The 15,655-nt window shown below is 43.3% G+C and overlaps 1 protein-coding gene across 2 annotated transcripts in view; it reads right to left on the reverse strand.

The window, feature by feature from the left end:
* TBL1XR1 (TBL1X/Y related 1) overlaps window positions 1-15,655 on the reverse strand; it is a 205,816-nt gene that overhangs the window by 86,682 nt on the left and 103,479 nt on the right. The window contains exon 1 of one of the 2 annotated variants that reach the window (XM_066619237.1): window positions 10,788-10,807. The exons of the other annotated variant lie outside the window; for it this stretch is intronic. The gene's annotated coding sequence lies outside the window, so the exon portion shown is untranslated. Of the gene's footprint in view, window positions 1-10,787; window positions 10,808-15,655 lie in introns of those variants that run through there. 2 annotated transcript variants of the gene reach the window in all.

Consider the following 15,655-nt stretch of genomic DNA (forward strand, 5'->3'; position numbering starts at 1 on the left):
AATTATGGTCTTCTTACGCTAATATGATAAACTGTTGCATTACTGCTGGCCATGAAAACCTATGAACGTACATAGTGGAATACAAATTCATTAAATACAGGGGAACAACCCTCTTGAGACTATACCAGTTCAGAATTCACGTGGAAGACTGAATGTTTCTTCAAACTCCCAAAAAATCCCTGTCCCTGGAATGCTAGCATGTCAGGGTTATAGTTTAGCTTCTTCCTAACTGTCCTAGAGCTCAATTCTATATGGATACTCAGCAGAAGTAAGTTCCAATATACGAGGGACTTACTTCCAGGTAAGTTTGGATAGGACTGCAGCCCTAGTTTTCTACATGCAGGGATGTCCATAGATCTATGAAGGACTATGCAGTTCAACACCAGCATTCTGAAGATGCATAGCACCAGGTGGGCTTTTCCACGTATTTCTTCCTGGATACAGAGAGTGGCTCTAATTGCCAGGCACAGACTCTATGGTGGAAGTGACTGCCAGAAAAACACTTCACACTGATGACTTTTCATAGTAGAGTGCAAAAACCACTGTGCAACGTAACAAGCACGATGATTAGGAATTTATTTTTAAATGTAAACTAGAATCCCCAGGTGTTTAACAAGAGCCAACAGGCCTCTCAAACGTTCCAGTATGTGATGTCCTAATGAAAAACAGCTCTTGCTCTGCAACAGTCCTCACAGCTTTCTTGTTCATCAGAAAAGAGAGGATAAAAAAGTAACAATCCCAAAAGACCCCCAAATAGTGACTTGCCTGCCTACGCTACAAAGCTGTTCTCGTCACTCCATTGCAAACTCCTGTTTACAGCGGTACATTTTCCTCTGAGTGGAGTACTCCTATTCAAGTTTTAATTTAACATTTTAATTGTTGTTTTATGAAGCCCCGTAATTATTTTTAATTAGTGGATGCCATTCCTCGGGAATCTCTATTTTCAAAGTCGCAGATGCCTGGTATAAAACGGTCCTCAAACAGCATCCCATACAACCTGTCCAACATATCTCTATCTATATAAAATTATCCGAGCCAGCACTGAAAGATATTAGCGCTGGTTTGAATAATTTTGCGGAAATCTTTGGGCCCTGTGTGTGAAATCTGTGAAGAGAAGAAAAAAGACAAAGTGCCCAGGTCAGAAGAAGTCTATAACTCCTATGGAGACTAGCACTGACTTCAGAGTTTTGTCATTTTATTATTGTATTGCACGGTAGTTTTTAAAATGTTATAAGTTACCTTGGGGGCATCTTCAGAGCTAGAAAGGTGGGATATAAATACCTGGATATAAAGAGCGGCCCTCGGAATCTGCGGGGGTTCTGTTCCCAAAAACCCCATGGATATTGAAATCAGTGGTTGTTCTAGAACAGGGGTGTCCAAAGTTTTTAGTAGGAGGGCCACATCATCTCTCTGACACTGTGTCGGGGGCCGGGGGGGAGAAGTAATTTACATTTAAAATTTGAATAAATTTACATAAGTTTACATAAATATATTAAAGATGAACTTATATGAATGAATGAAGGTCTTGCAATAGCTCAAGGCTGGCCTTTCCTTTGCTGCCGCTACTGCATCACAGACGTAAAACAGCAAGCAGTGGAGGGAGCCTTCATCCCACAGCTCACATGAGAGGTCAAACAGTTGCCCTCACGCTGAGAGCAATTGCATCGGGCCACTGCAGGCTCCAACAAATCTCTGGAGGGCCAGAGGCTCATTGGATACTGCGGGCTCCCTGAGGGCCGCGCTGAGAGGCCTCGAGGGCCGCAAGTGGCCCCAGGGCCGGGGTTTGGGCACCCCTGTTCTAGAATCATCAGAGGCCAGGCAGGCAGGCAGCTCCTTTTGGCCTCGATTTTTTCTTCTTGAAAAAAACTAAGGGGAAAAATGGCAGCCAGAAGGACCCAGTTGTCAGGAAGTTCTCCAGTAGAGCTCTCAGCACTGTCTCCACAACAATAGCACTGAAGAACAACTTAGAAAGGAACCTGTGCTTTTGCTACCACTCGTACCACATTTTGGGGAAAATGACACCCTCTCCTTCATCTCCCCAAAATGCCTCCACATCTCTTCAGTCCTATCCTGGTCTCCACCCATCCGCCTACTGACACAACGTGACTTTGGTGCCTCTAAGTTCATGCTTTATTTTTAGGAAGGTTCCAGCCACAAAAATCTGATTTGGCACTAAAGCGTCAAATTAAGAGTGGGAGAAGAGTCCACACTTATGTGCCCTTGGCAAAATGTACAATGCTGCAGGTGGCATGCCAGGGAGTGCCATCAAAGCAGTCTAGGTCTCAAGAAAAATGTGCCCTGTATGACCAAAAAAAGCAACAATAACAAAAAAACCACAGCATCTAATTCTGCTGAATCAAACGGATCTGCCAACATATACTCAGCTCAATGCAAACGAGTTCCTTGTCCTCACGTTTGTGCGGACCTGTTTTTTGTAAGACATCAGGTCAGGTCTTTGCCAGGGTTTCCTGAAGTCAGGCTCTAGCACAGTGATTTTCAACCTTTTGCGGCACACTGGCAAGGCACTAAAACGGTCAAGGCACACCATCAGCTTTTTGACAATTGACAAGGCACACTGTGCTGTCAAACGGGGGCTCACATCCCCCAATGGCCCTACTGATAAATGACACTCTCCCAAATTCCCACGGCACACCTGGGGACAATTCGCGGCACACCAGTGTGCCAAGGCACAGTGGTTGAAAATGGCTGCTCTAGCACCTCAGCTCCTGTGCCACCACTATTCCAGCAAATGGAATGCCAAGCCTCAAGGTCACCATGTAGGCTACACTATCTGCCCAGCATGGTCGGCCCAAGAGCCAATCCTGATTCACCAAGCCCTGTGAGAGACTAGCCTCGGGGCTTGCTCCTCAATCTGAGTAACTTTTCTTTGGCATAAGGACTCTTCCCAGCTCCCAACCCCTCTTCCCAACTGCCTGCCTTTGACTTAGGAACCTGCTTATGAACCTCAAGACTGTTCTTTGCCTTTTCTGGAACCAACTCAAACACCTGACCTGATAGCCAGCATCCTTGGAAACAAATAGGTTAGAGCTCTTTTCCCTCTCACATAACACTAGAACCAGGGGACATCCACTAAAGTTGTGTGTTGGGAGAGTTAGGACAGACAAAAGAAAATATTTCTTTACCCAGCGTGTAATTAGTCTGTGGAACTCCTTGCCACAGGAAGTAGTGATAGCATCTTGCCTAGATGCCTTTAAGAGGGAAAATTTCTGGAGGAAAAGTTCATCATGGGTTACAAGTCACAGTAGGTATGTGCAAGGTAGAGGTAGGCTACCTCTGATTGCCAGACGCAGGGGAGGGCACCAAACGCAGGTTGTGTCTGTTGTCTAGTGCATTCCCTGAAACATTTGGTGGGCCGCTGTGAGATATAGAAAGCTGGACTAGATGGGCCTTGGCCTGATCCAGCAGGACTCTTCTTATGTTCTTATGAGCAGGAGTGTCAAACTTGTTTTATATAGTGGACCAAACAGTATACATGATGCCTGCTGGGGCTGAAAGTGATTTCATTAAGCAGGTCATGACCAGAAATAAGCTGGTTTTTTTTTTTCTCATTTAGAAACTCATTAGCTACAAATCACAGAAGAGAAAATATGCAAATCTTGGTCATACTTTCAAGATATGGGATAGCCCAATTATCACAAGGGCCGCCCTTTCAGCAGTGACCCCTCAGCCCACTCGGCAGCTGATGGTATTGCTAGGAGAATTCAAGGGCCAAATAAAGAGCTTCTGTGGGCTACGTCCAGCCCGCGGGCCTTATGTTTGACACCTCTGGGCTAGAGCCTGAACCTGCTGCCAGCTTGAAAGTGTTTGAGCAAGGCTTGCCAAAATCTCACAAGCCACAGAGCTGGGTGAACAGGACTTCTTCAGTGATGGAGGACAGGGTCCTTCTCACGACTTGGAAAACAGGTGTAAGTGATACGAAGTGCTCCGTTTGCACAGCTTCTATAGATCACAGAATCCAGCTTTTCTTAATATGGAATTGGACTGCCTGGAGGACACCACAGGGCGTGCCCAGCCTCATCTCCTTTCCACTGCTTGTGGCCAAAACACATTCCTTCACCTAAACAGAGAATACAAACTAAGGGTGACAGTGATCCCGACAAGTATTTTAGCTCATTGTTTTATTTTTTTCCTTTCTTTTTTTTTATTAACAGCATGTCTTCTTCACATATCCGAGCATGAATCTCGGAGAGATTATTATAAGCAAACTGGGAATGTTGTGTTTTGACTGGTACAAAAGTACGCCCCCTGGCTTCCATTCTTCTTCAACCCCTCTAATAAACCCTTTAAAGGGTCTGAGAATGCTGCTTTGCGGACAGTCTAAATTTAAACACAAGGGCACACATGCACACCAGACAGAGACTTATCTCAGCATGCCAGCATGGTTGCTATCCAATAGACTCAAAGCATGCAAGGCCTTGATTTTCACAAGCTTTCAGCAAAGACCTGAGCAAAATGATGAAAAATTCCACCTATAACATTGTGCGTGAAAGAAAAGCACATCAAACCTAACACCTACACCGGCAATTTTCAACCACTGTGCAGCAGCACATTGGTCTGTCATGCTGTGAATGATCTGCAGGTGTGCCAGAAAGGTCGTTTATTAGAAGGGCCATTGGGGGATGTGAGCCCCTGCTGGTATTGCAGTAAGCCTTGTCAATTATTAAAAAAAAAAAGCAATGGTGCACCTTGACACTTTTAGCGCATTTTCAATGCGCCATGGAATGAAAAGGGTTGAAAATCGTTGCCTTACACTGTTGCATGATCCTCTGTACATGGCCATGGTAACAGAAGCCCTCCTTATATATGCAAACACAATGTATGGAGGGGGAAGTGGGACCATATCCCCTGAGGTGAGTAGAATGTCAGAAAGGACAGCCTGTGTGCACAGCCTCTTGTGAGCCCTCTGGTCACTGTACATGGATGGCAGGGCTAGGAAGCGCACGGATATCAGGATAGGCAACAATCCAAATCTGTGGCTATAAGTGCTGAGTGAAATGTGAGAACAGAACTAGAGTAATTCAGCACATGTAGAAAGATCAACCGATCCTGCATTATTATCCTACAACCAAAACATATAACACAACAGAGAAAGAACAACGTGAGGAAGGGCATGGGAAGATGAGCTACAGCTACTGTCAAGAAAGGAACATCTCAGTGATAGTGATTGGGACTTTAGAAGAGAGGGCAACAGAGAAAGTCCTAAGGGATGGGAAGAAAGGAGAGATGGGGGGGAAGGTGGGCAAAGTTTACTACAAAGGGAAGGTGTGCTAGCACTTGTCCACCCAACTACAGCCCACCCATACGACTCTGTTTCAATGCTCAATCCCACCATTTGATGGGTGTCTCATCAGCGTACAGCAATTTATCTAAAATAATCTCAAATAATTTTACAGGATTAAAGCCAGCGCTCTTGAGAACAAATTCTGTGTGAGAAGATGGTATATTGCACCTCTTTTGGCCTCCCCCCCCCAAAAAAAAAAAAAAAAATTCCCACGAGGAGTTTAAAAAAGGGAAGGCATCAACTCCGCTGCTTTCATGCTTAATCTCCATGCAAGAGTCTTCAAGCCATTTCATTGGCAGTTCTATTTTTAGGAGACTAAATTGGAGAAGCAGCCTTGTTTCAGTGTAGAAAGTGACATATCAGTCAATCTCAAGATGCAACACCCAATGGAAACTGTTAATAGAAAAACACTTGAACCTTTATCTCCTCCCCCCCCCCCCCAAAAAAAGGAGATGGCTTCCTTTGAACGTTCCAAATCACATCTCAAAGCCTCTCCCCTCACTCAATTTCTGGAGAAACAAGAGACTAAAACAATAGTTTTATTAGCCAACGATATATAGAGAATGTACTGTTTTAAAAACAGCAAGATGTGAAATGTATTAAGTGAATTATTGTATTCAGCTGGAGTTCTATGATGAGCAGGAAATGGAAACAATTAACACATCCTCATATCCATTACTTTATTTATTCACCTTTTCAAACCAAACAAGAAAGTGCAAGGTGGCTTGCATCAATAAAATAATCAAACAACAAATAAATTAAAACAGAAAACAAAGCAGCAATTCAACAACTGAGAACCAAACCGAAAGAGCAAAGAATCAATCAAAGGGTCAGCAAACCAAGTCAGCTTCAACTCCCTCTCAAAACACTAACAAAGATGGGGGAAGTCCTGATCTCAATGGGGAATGAATTCGATAAACTCTGCACCACAACAGAGAAGGCCCATCGCAAGTCAGCACCAACTAGGTACCCAATGGCAACAGCACTTGCACCAGAACCCCTCCGTAATGACCTCCTGGGATGGGCACACGCATAGGAGAGACAGTCCCTGGCTCCAATCAACAACTTGGAAGCCATTTTCTTCACCAAGTGTTGTTTCCAAACAGTCTTGATGGACAGCCTCAAGTAGAGTGCATTATAAAAATCCAAATTACGTATCACAAGCGCATGGGTAACCATACACGGTTCTGCCTGACCCAAGAAAGGACACAGTTGGCATTCCAGCCCAGCACAGCATTCCATCAGCTAACACCCTGATGCCTGGATTCAAGTTCTGACCTAAGAGCATCCCCAAGCTGGATCCAAGTGCAACCACATCCAGAATGACAACCTGATTCCTAGGTAACTCTGCAGATTGTGACGATCTCCTTATTGTTTGTAAGGAGATCTCCTTATTTGTAAGGAGACTGTAAGGATCTCCTCCTTACATGCAGATTTAATTGTAGGTTGTTAGCCTTGCCCTGCCAATATGTGACTCCAGACACCTGCTAGTACTAGGTGTCGAGTCTAGGTGACTCCAGACACCTGCTTAGTACTTCTGCAGCCTTCTTGGGTGACAATGGAAATGATAAAAAAAAAAAAAGCTGGGTGCTATATGAATATTGCTGACAGCCACCCCAAAATCCCTGAGTGACCTCCCCCATCATGTGAATGTAAATGCTAGAAAGCATGGAGAAGGGAAGAATGAACCCCCAAGGAACACCCTAGACTGAGCGCCAAGACTCTAAACAGGAGTCCCTAATGCCGCCACTTTGAATGCAGAATCTGGGAAAGACAGTGATGTGCAGCAATCACAGACATGTAATATTTCTTGGTTTGGGATAAAGCACAGTGCCTTCTTTCTCTCTGTACCATTTCCTGCCATCTTTTAATACTTGATATTGAACTAGGTTGGACTCTCACAGGAAAATAAGAAATATGTGCAATGATGGGATGTTGACTGATCGCAGGATCGACCTGCCCAGCCTTGTCCCTAACGAATACCCCTTCTCTCTACCCAGCTTGTACTCTAGCATCCTATACAGGGCATGTCTCTGTTACAGATTTAAAATCAGGTTCTTGCATTTTCAACTGCTTGGGCAAACCCTGAAGTCCTCCAAAACGACACATAACTTCCAATGAAGAAGTCTCAGCATCCTCAACATTACGTAATTCCCAGGGTTCTTCAGAAGATTCCACAGATGATAAAGGAATGAAAAGACATGCTTGAAACAATTCTACTGATTGTGTGTAGCTGTGTGTCCATCCATCCATCCTAGAGACCCTCTAGAAAGCCAGTAGAGCTTGTGTTAGATCTACGTGCCTGCAGTTTCCAGCTCAATTTCTCCCTATGAACCAATTGTTGCTATGAGTGGCCACCGAGATTCCCTTGATGATACAGGAGCTGCTCGGAAACTTCCACTGGGGCAAAATACAGCTGCTAACATTGCCACTGTTGTGGGGTCAGGTGACTCCATTAATTTACCAACTTCACAGGCATAATTCACTGGGCTAGTTATGAACTTTAAAGTGTTTAGCAGTTCAGCATCTTACTTAAGAGTACTGACTCGTCACACAAAACCTACAAATTCACTCAAATCTTCCGAGTCCTTGCTTTGCATCCCACCGTGGCAAGAGACACATCAGTGGAGATGTGGGTAAGAACCTTGGATAATGAATACCCTGCCCTTGCGAGATCCATCTAGCCCTCACCTTAACAAATGTGTACACCTATGAGCCGGGCAAAAATGGGTTAACCCATTTTTGCCCAGCCCATAGGTGTACACATTAGGTCCCTGTTGCATATATGCAACACTGGGCAGAAATTGCTTAATGTCTGGTGTTTGCCTTGATGTTTCAGTACCAAGCAAAGAGCTCTCTATTTCCACAGGAATTTTGCCTGCCTGGTTCTTCCGCCGAGGAGCTCAAGGTAGCACACACATTTCTCCACACAGAAGCATATCCAGTTTTAAACTCACAACAACCATCTGAGGCAGGCTTTGGCTGAGATATAGTTGATATGCTAACTGCCTTGAGCATCCTGCATATAGAAATACGTTAAATTTATAAACAAAACTGGAACAGCCACCCAATGGCCCAATGATGAGTCAACCACTTAAACTATGCGCCTACAGGCCACAAAGATGGCTGGAACCCGCAAGAGTTCTGTTCATCATTTTCAACTCCATACCCATGCTTCATTGCCAAAGCCGCTCCAAAGATCAACCAGTTGCCCCCAAAAGCCAGCTGTAGACTGGATGAAGAAAGATGGGCACAGCCTGGATGAGCCATAATTCAAAAACAGTCAAAGCATCATATAATATCTTGATGAGAGATGCAAAAGGAGGACTTGAACTTTTCTTACACTTCCCCCCATTCCTCTCTGTCTCTCTCTAAACACTACACAATTGTTCTTTTCATAGCCATGATACTCTGTGAGCCAAATTCAAACAAAATGCCTCTGGGATTGGCAATGGGGGAGAGCTACAAAAGGTCAAACTGAAAGGAGCATTGCTAAAGCCAGAAGCACGTGGAAAGCTGAATATTCTGCCCTCGGCCACTTTCACTGAATGCAGAAATGGACCGTTCCAGTATTGACTGTGATGATGGCACGCTGTCAACAAGGATGCTTTAGAAAAACGCAATCGCATAGATAACAGGCGGCGGAAGCACCTACCATCAAGAGACAGGCAGCTTTCAGACAACCGTAAGGCTCTCAAAAACAGAGAGCAGTGGCAGAAACATCACAGTTTGATTGAGACAACTATGGAACAATTTGAATCCAAGGACTGTGCAAAATTCCATCGTGCCCCCAAACACAAATATGTGAGGTCAGCAATTTTACTTGACCTGACACTATGTACCCAAATAGTCTGGAAAGTTATTTCACAGAAAGTGGGTTCTTCCTGACTTTTCTCATAGACAAATTTTTCCAAGTGCAGAGATATAGAACAACACTGCATATACCTTATAAGCAGTGGTGGGTTTTGGGGGGATGATGAAATAAAAAACCCATAACACCACTTTCTGCAGTTCTCACTTTTTTAAAACAAACAAAAAAAACACTGAAACCTTGAGAAAGCTGCCAAAAAATATAATACCATTCCTTAACACCTCTACATGCATATGGTTGCAATGACTGACACTATACCACCTATATCACCTACCTAGTATACTTTTAAAGTGATTATAATTTATAATTAAAATTAATAATAATGCACTCTTGGAATTAAAACACGTAACACCGCTTTCTGCACTTTTAACTTTGGAAAACACTGAAATCCATCAGTGGCGGACTTCCCCAGCCCCGCACGCGGAGTAAAGGTCTGCAATGGCGCCCCCACGAGATGCCACTGCCCCCCCACCCCACTCACCAAAAAGTTGCAGATTCTCAGGTGACTCCTCCTGAGGCTTCCTCTAAGTCCTAAATTGTGCTTCTGGCAAACTGGAAGCACAATTTTTGACTGTGTTGGGAGCCTCAAAGAGGCTTCCGCATGGTCCTAGAGGGGTGCGGGACTCCACTCCTGGGGCATCTGACCCAGTTAGTTAATGGCAGGTCCGCTACCGAAATTGGTAAATAAACCATTTTCACCAACCTCAAAAGCATTTCATGATCTGACAAACATCTTTGCAATCAGTACAGTTATCCTCTCTCTCTCTCTCTCTCTCTCCCCAACACACACCTTCCCCATACTAGATTTCAGAGCCAACTATGCATCATAAGCTGTCACCATCAAAAATGCAAGTCATGATTCATGCTCTAGGAGTCAAATATAATTGAACTTACAATGACAAAAAGTTATTTATTCTACTCTCCCCATTTCCAAAGCCCTAGATAATTTGACTTTTTCACACCATAGATTCTTCTACCCAAGGACCTAGGTGAGTAATGACCCAATCCTATTACACTGCTAACACGTGGGATTTGTCAGTGTAGCTTCTGCTATATCTCATGCACCAGCAGGGAATCAGGCTGGCCTAGAGAAGTAAAGAAACATGTTACTTCTCCCGCTGCTGTCCAGCCCCCTATGGGCCTACTCAGGAAGAGGGAGGATGTCTTGTTAAAAAAAAAAAAAAAAAGGAAAAACAAACCCTCTTCCAGGAGAGCACTGAAACCCCAAGAATTCTTATTAAAATCCAAATTATAGGAGCATCTCCAAAATATCAAACATGACAACCTACTGAATTACTCATGAGCATGGACCAGGCATGGACCAAGTATCAAAATGAAGCTAGTTTTTTTAACATTCCAAAACAATAGGAACTAAGCAAAATGGGATAGAGGAGCACAAGCAGGCTGATGGAAGATGCCTCAACTTGGCTAGATGGGCACAAAGAACAGCTTGACTAAATTAGGTACAGTAACTAGTAACACCTAGTAGATCATTGCTCCCGAAACTCCTATAATGGAATTGGGAGAACTGCACGTGTGGGTGTGGGGGAGAGGCAGCAACATGTTCCCCAGAATCGTGCTGCTGCCAGAGATGGGAAGGGGTTTTCTACTTACTTTAGCTAGCGCAGCAGTCCTGGGGGCCCTTTGGGTTCCCTGTGCCTGCAAAACTGTAAAAAAAGAAAAAAAGGACACTTCTGGTTTTGTTACAAGTGTCTTTTTTTAAAAAACAACAACAACAACAACAACAACAACAACAACAACAGTTTTTGCCAGCATGGGGAGTCCTGAAGAGGGCTTCCCACACCTCCTCCCGAACCTCCCAGGACTGTAGCTCTGGTTCCAAGCAAGTAGAAAATCCACCTCCCAACCCCGGCAGCAGCACAATCCTGGGGATCATGTTGCTGCCTTCTCCCCAGCCCCTTAAAGGGGCATTGGCCAGTGCTTCCTAGGCTGGTGGGACGCAACCCACCAGTTTGGGAACCACTGCAGTACACTGAAAGGAGATGCTACTCAATTCTGAATACTCCTCCCCTCACCAAAAGTGCCAGCTATGTTAGACCACTAAGGTTTGCAGCCTGGCTTGGACAAAAAAGAGCAAACAAAACAAAATTAATTCCCTGAACAAGCCTAGCTGGAAATACAGTCCCATATCACTAGCTACTTACGTTGTTCAAACAATCTCGGATCCCTGAACCTAAAGAGTGCGCTTTTCAATATCCATCTTGCTCACTATTATCTATTGAATGACTAATAGAAGATCTCCTGGATTTCAGGCAGAGTTCATTCCAGCCCTACCCACAGATGCTAGGGATTGAGCTTCTGTGATCCAACAATGGGTTACAACATCTGCACTGGTCCACCAGTCCAATATCTGCAGATGCCGAAGTTCTAAAGGCCGACCCTATGGCATCTCCAGCTAATGGAAGCAAGACTGGACAGAACAAGACGTTTACCAGAGACTGCATTAGAATCCCGTCTGCTAAGTGCATCTACTTAGAATAAAGTTTTGGATTTTACAGAGCACTTGGAATCTAAAGTCTAAAAATCAGCGCACCAGAAGAGTTCTGCACCATTTCAAAATGATCATCTGAAAATAATTTTCCGGAGAATTCTAGTTTGCCCTTGGCATCTCAGCTTTCGTAACAGCAGCAATGTGGTTCTAATACTGAAAGATTACGCGGCACACTTTATTAAGTTTATTTAGGAAAAAATATGTAAACAGGTTCCTTTTGCAAAAACAGAACAACTGTATTAACAACAATACAAGTTTCTTTTACAGGAAGAATAGTTTATTGTGCAGTAAGTTCTTTTGCAAAAACAGAACAGGGGCTGTCAATAAATCAGAGTGTCCTTCAAATGAGTAGGAAAGCCGTGTACCCAACATATGCTTAAATACCAATTTGTTAGCAGTGTATGATCTATGGTTTATTTCCTTTTAGAGTAGCAATTAGCCTCCCACTAGCAAAATGTCAATTGTGGATGAAGGAGGAGAGCAGAAAGCTAGACTGATAATAGAACTAATTCACAATTCCAGCAGATACCTCTACTGTTGCTAAATTAGCCTTGCTGCCTTTATTTTCCAAATTGACATGAAATAAAGGCAGACAAATGAATCTTTAAAAACCACATAAAATATCCCCCACATACCAATGCAATATAACCCAAAATAACTCTCTCTGTAGGAGCCTAAGAGAAATATGCAAGTGAGTCCTTTTAAATTTTAAATTGCCCTTTACATCAGATGAGAAAATAGTTGCACCATTAGCATAAGCTTTCATTTGGGGCATTTAAGAGCTCTGTTGGATCAGGCCTAAGGTCCATTTAGTCCAGTTCCCTGCTTTCCACAGAGATCATCCGAATGGTGGGACTGTCTGTTTTAAAAACATTTCACATCAACAGATGAATCAAGATGAATTGGGGCCAACTTGAAACACGGGGCCTGAAAGTTAAGGGCAAATTAGCTTATTTTTAAAGTAGTTTTTGGCAGATTGTGAAAAAGAGAACAAAGAAAGAGGAAGATGCTTAAAGGTTGCCTCTCTCTGTGATGTAGGGTTTCCAAGCTTATAATGAAACTAACTTCCTTCAATTTCTCAAAGAGGCACCTCTACTAAGAAGCTTGTAAACTGCAAACATATCACAATACGATTAAATTATTGGCTAAAATATAGATTAATATTCAATTAAGCATTTATTTATTTAAACAGATTTATACACTACCTTTCCCTACCTTTCTTGAAGATTCAGATCTTCAAGACAGTTTGCAAGCATTTTTGAATCAAGCTGCTTTTAGTTTCAGCGGTCTTCCATCTTAGTACCTACCAAGAGGCCTCTTCCTTTGATGCTCAATCTAAATCACCACCTTTAACTGCATGGGGGGGGGGGGTCTTTCAGGTGGCTTTCACCTGAACATTCCTCCTTGTGATTATGAGAAGTGGCGCAGTGCGCCAGCCAGGGGAGCACACTTACGTTCTTAATCGCACATAGGTAAGACTGACTTGGGCATATAGACTCAACCAGACCTATACCCTGAACTCATCTTTACCTCTGCGCGCCTGGGATAATGAACATTTTCTTGCTTATGCTTTCACTTATATGCAAACAGGAAGAGACAAAAGTAAATTACTCAAGGAGCATTTTTGTTCAGCCTTGAAAGAATACCTTGACTGTTCGAACAAATAGGAGATTGAGATCAGCAACAACGGGGTGCCTGTCTCAGGATAACTTGCTACTATTGACAGGTACTTTGCCAAATGCAGTTAAGTGCGGCTCGTATTCAATCCTGTAGCTACAGTACTTGTGAAAGCAAGCTAAAGTGAGCAACACAAAACTGAGACACTCAATGAATGAAAGAAGACTGGTAGAAGTGCCTGTTGAGTGTTCTAGAAGAGGAGGAAAGAGCTCCAGAAGATCTTTTACTGGGTCATAAAGATGCAAAAGGAAAGCAGCAGAGGTACAGAATGGCGTACTAGCCTGACAGCTGGCCTCCAATGATTTTCTACACAGGAAATACAGGTGAAGCTTTGGTATCTGTGGGGGATCCATTCTCTGACACACGCCCCCCCCCCCCCCCGTGGATACTGAAAATTGCGGATAAGCAAATCCATTAAGCCCTCTGAAAGGGACTGGGGCCATGCCTTGGGAAACTGGAAGTCGCTTTTTTGGGGCTCTAGGTGCCATTCTGAGGCCCACAGAGGCCAGCTGCACACAGACTCTGAAGGCATTAGAAAGCCCTCCAGAGGGTACCCAGTCCGGGGGACCCATGGTGAACCAGACCCATGTATGTAAAATCCATGGATAAACAGGCTCGACCTGTAGTAGTAAATCTGGAGCAGAGAAGATGTGCCATTCACCAGCTCCACACTCTGACATCTAACAGTTACAGTATACACAGATCACTTCTACAAAGCTGCTATGAGATTTCTGTCTATTTATCTGGTCTAAGTAACAGATTCACATTGTTAATTCTTTGGAAAAAGCAGAAAGCACAATCCACCTGGAAGTTCTCTGGCAAGACCAAAATGCATCGGAGCGACACAAGAGAGCAATATTGGCCATTTACTACTATTTATGCTACATTATAAATATTACTACTACATGTAGTAAATATTATACAATTTATCCAAAACGCACCTCTCACTATTCAAACATCTCTATATTCAATATATGTGCTAGCGGAATAGTCAAATCAGTATGACCACACATTAAGATATCCAGAAAGCAAGATGTAACGGATCAGCTCAGCTCTCCTTTCTGTATTACAATAGCCATCAAGATAATATTTAATAAAATCGATCTAGTTTTACTTCTCCGACACAATTTCCTTACTTGTCTAATACGAGAGGGCCAGCAGAGGCAATTTTTTCTATGTGTTTCAGACACTACAGGATAAGTTTAACTACTAAAATTAATAACAAAGACAAATACTTGAGCCTCTTTAGAAAAACCGAAGACGATGACAAATGGGATAACCACCATTCCATAAAACGTATACATGTTGCGAAACTGCTTGGGCCAAGGATGCCTTTTTTCTTGGAGAAACCTAATACCTGTGTGGTCTGAGGAAATACATATACCTCATACCAGCAGATGCAATAGTCCAGTTCAGATGATCCAACAAACCATGGTATGGCTTGTGTTCTATTCCAACAAGTATCAAACCTATATAATCCCTCCTCACCTTGTGCACCACAAAATCCTGGTTTGTAAAGCCACAGCTCCGTGTGTTGTCAAATCCACAAGATATGGCTTACAAACCAGGATATGAAACCAGGATTTGAACTTGGTTTCATATCCCAGTTTGTAAGCCGCACTTAGACCCGAGTTTAGACCACATGTGGGGCTGTAGTTTAACAAACCAAGGTTCTTGAAACATAGCTCTGCACCAAAGCTAGGAAAGGAAAGAGGACGTGCATGAGCTCAGTGTTAATTTGGCTTGTGCTTTTGTTGGATCATATGGACCAGGTTGATGTTTCCTGCTTTCAACACACAACCCAGGTTACTCTATCACCAAGTTAATGATAAGCCAATACCCCGAAAACCATGCTCTATGATTTTCAGTTACCTCGAGTAACTCTGTTTTTCTCCAGCGGCCAGTCCTTGCTGCTCCCCAACCTCAGCCTCAGTCATTCCTGTCTTCATTCCCAACTGATTGCTCATTAGCAGAAGACCCTCTTAGCTGTGGCTTGCTACCATGGCTATTGGGATCATCTGCATGCAGTCTGAGTCACCAGTTGCAACTAGGGTAGAATCCCAACATTCTCAAAAGCTATTTCTTATGTGAAAGACGACATCCAAGTTCAGTTGATTATTTCTCTGTTTATGCTATCAGTAATCAGGGGGTTTGGCACTGTGCAGTTTTCCAGTTCAGTCGCTTAGCTGAATTACATGAACTTGTGATGAACTGCACCAAAAAAAAAAGAGAGGAAAATTAATGCCTCATTTGATCTTATGACTATCAGGCTTGTGTTTTCATTCCTTTTTAA

This window comes from Tiliqua scincoides, chromosome 3, assembly GCF_035046505.1.
Source record: "Tiliqua scincoides isolate rTilSci1 chromosome 3, rTilSci1.hap2, whole genome shotgun sequence".
Taxonomy (NCBI): Eukaryota; Metazoa; Chordata; class Lepidosauria; order Squamata; family Scincidae; genus Tiliqua; species Tiliqua scincoides.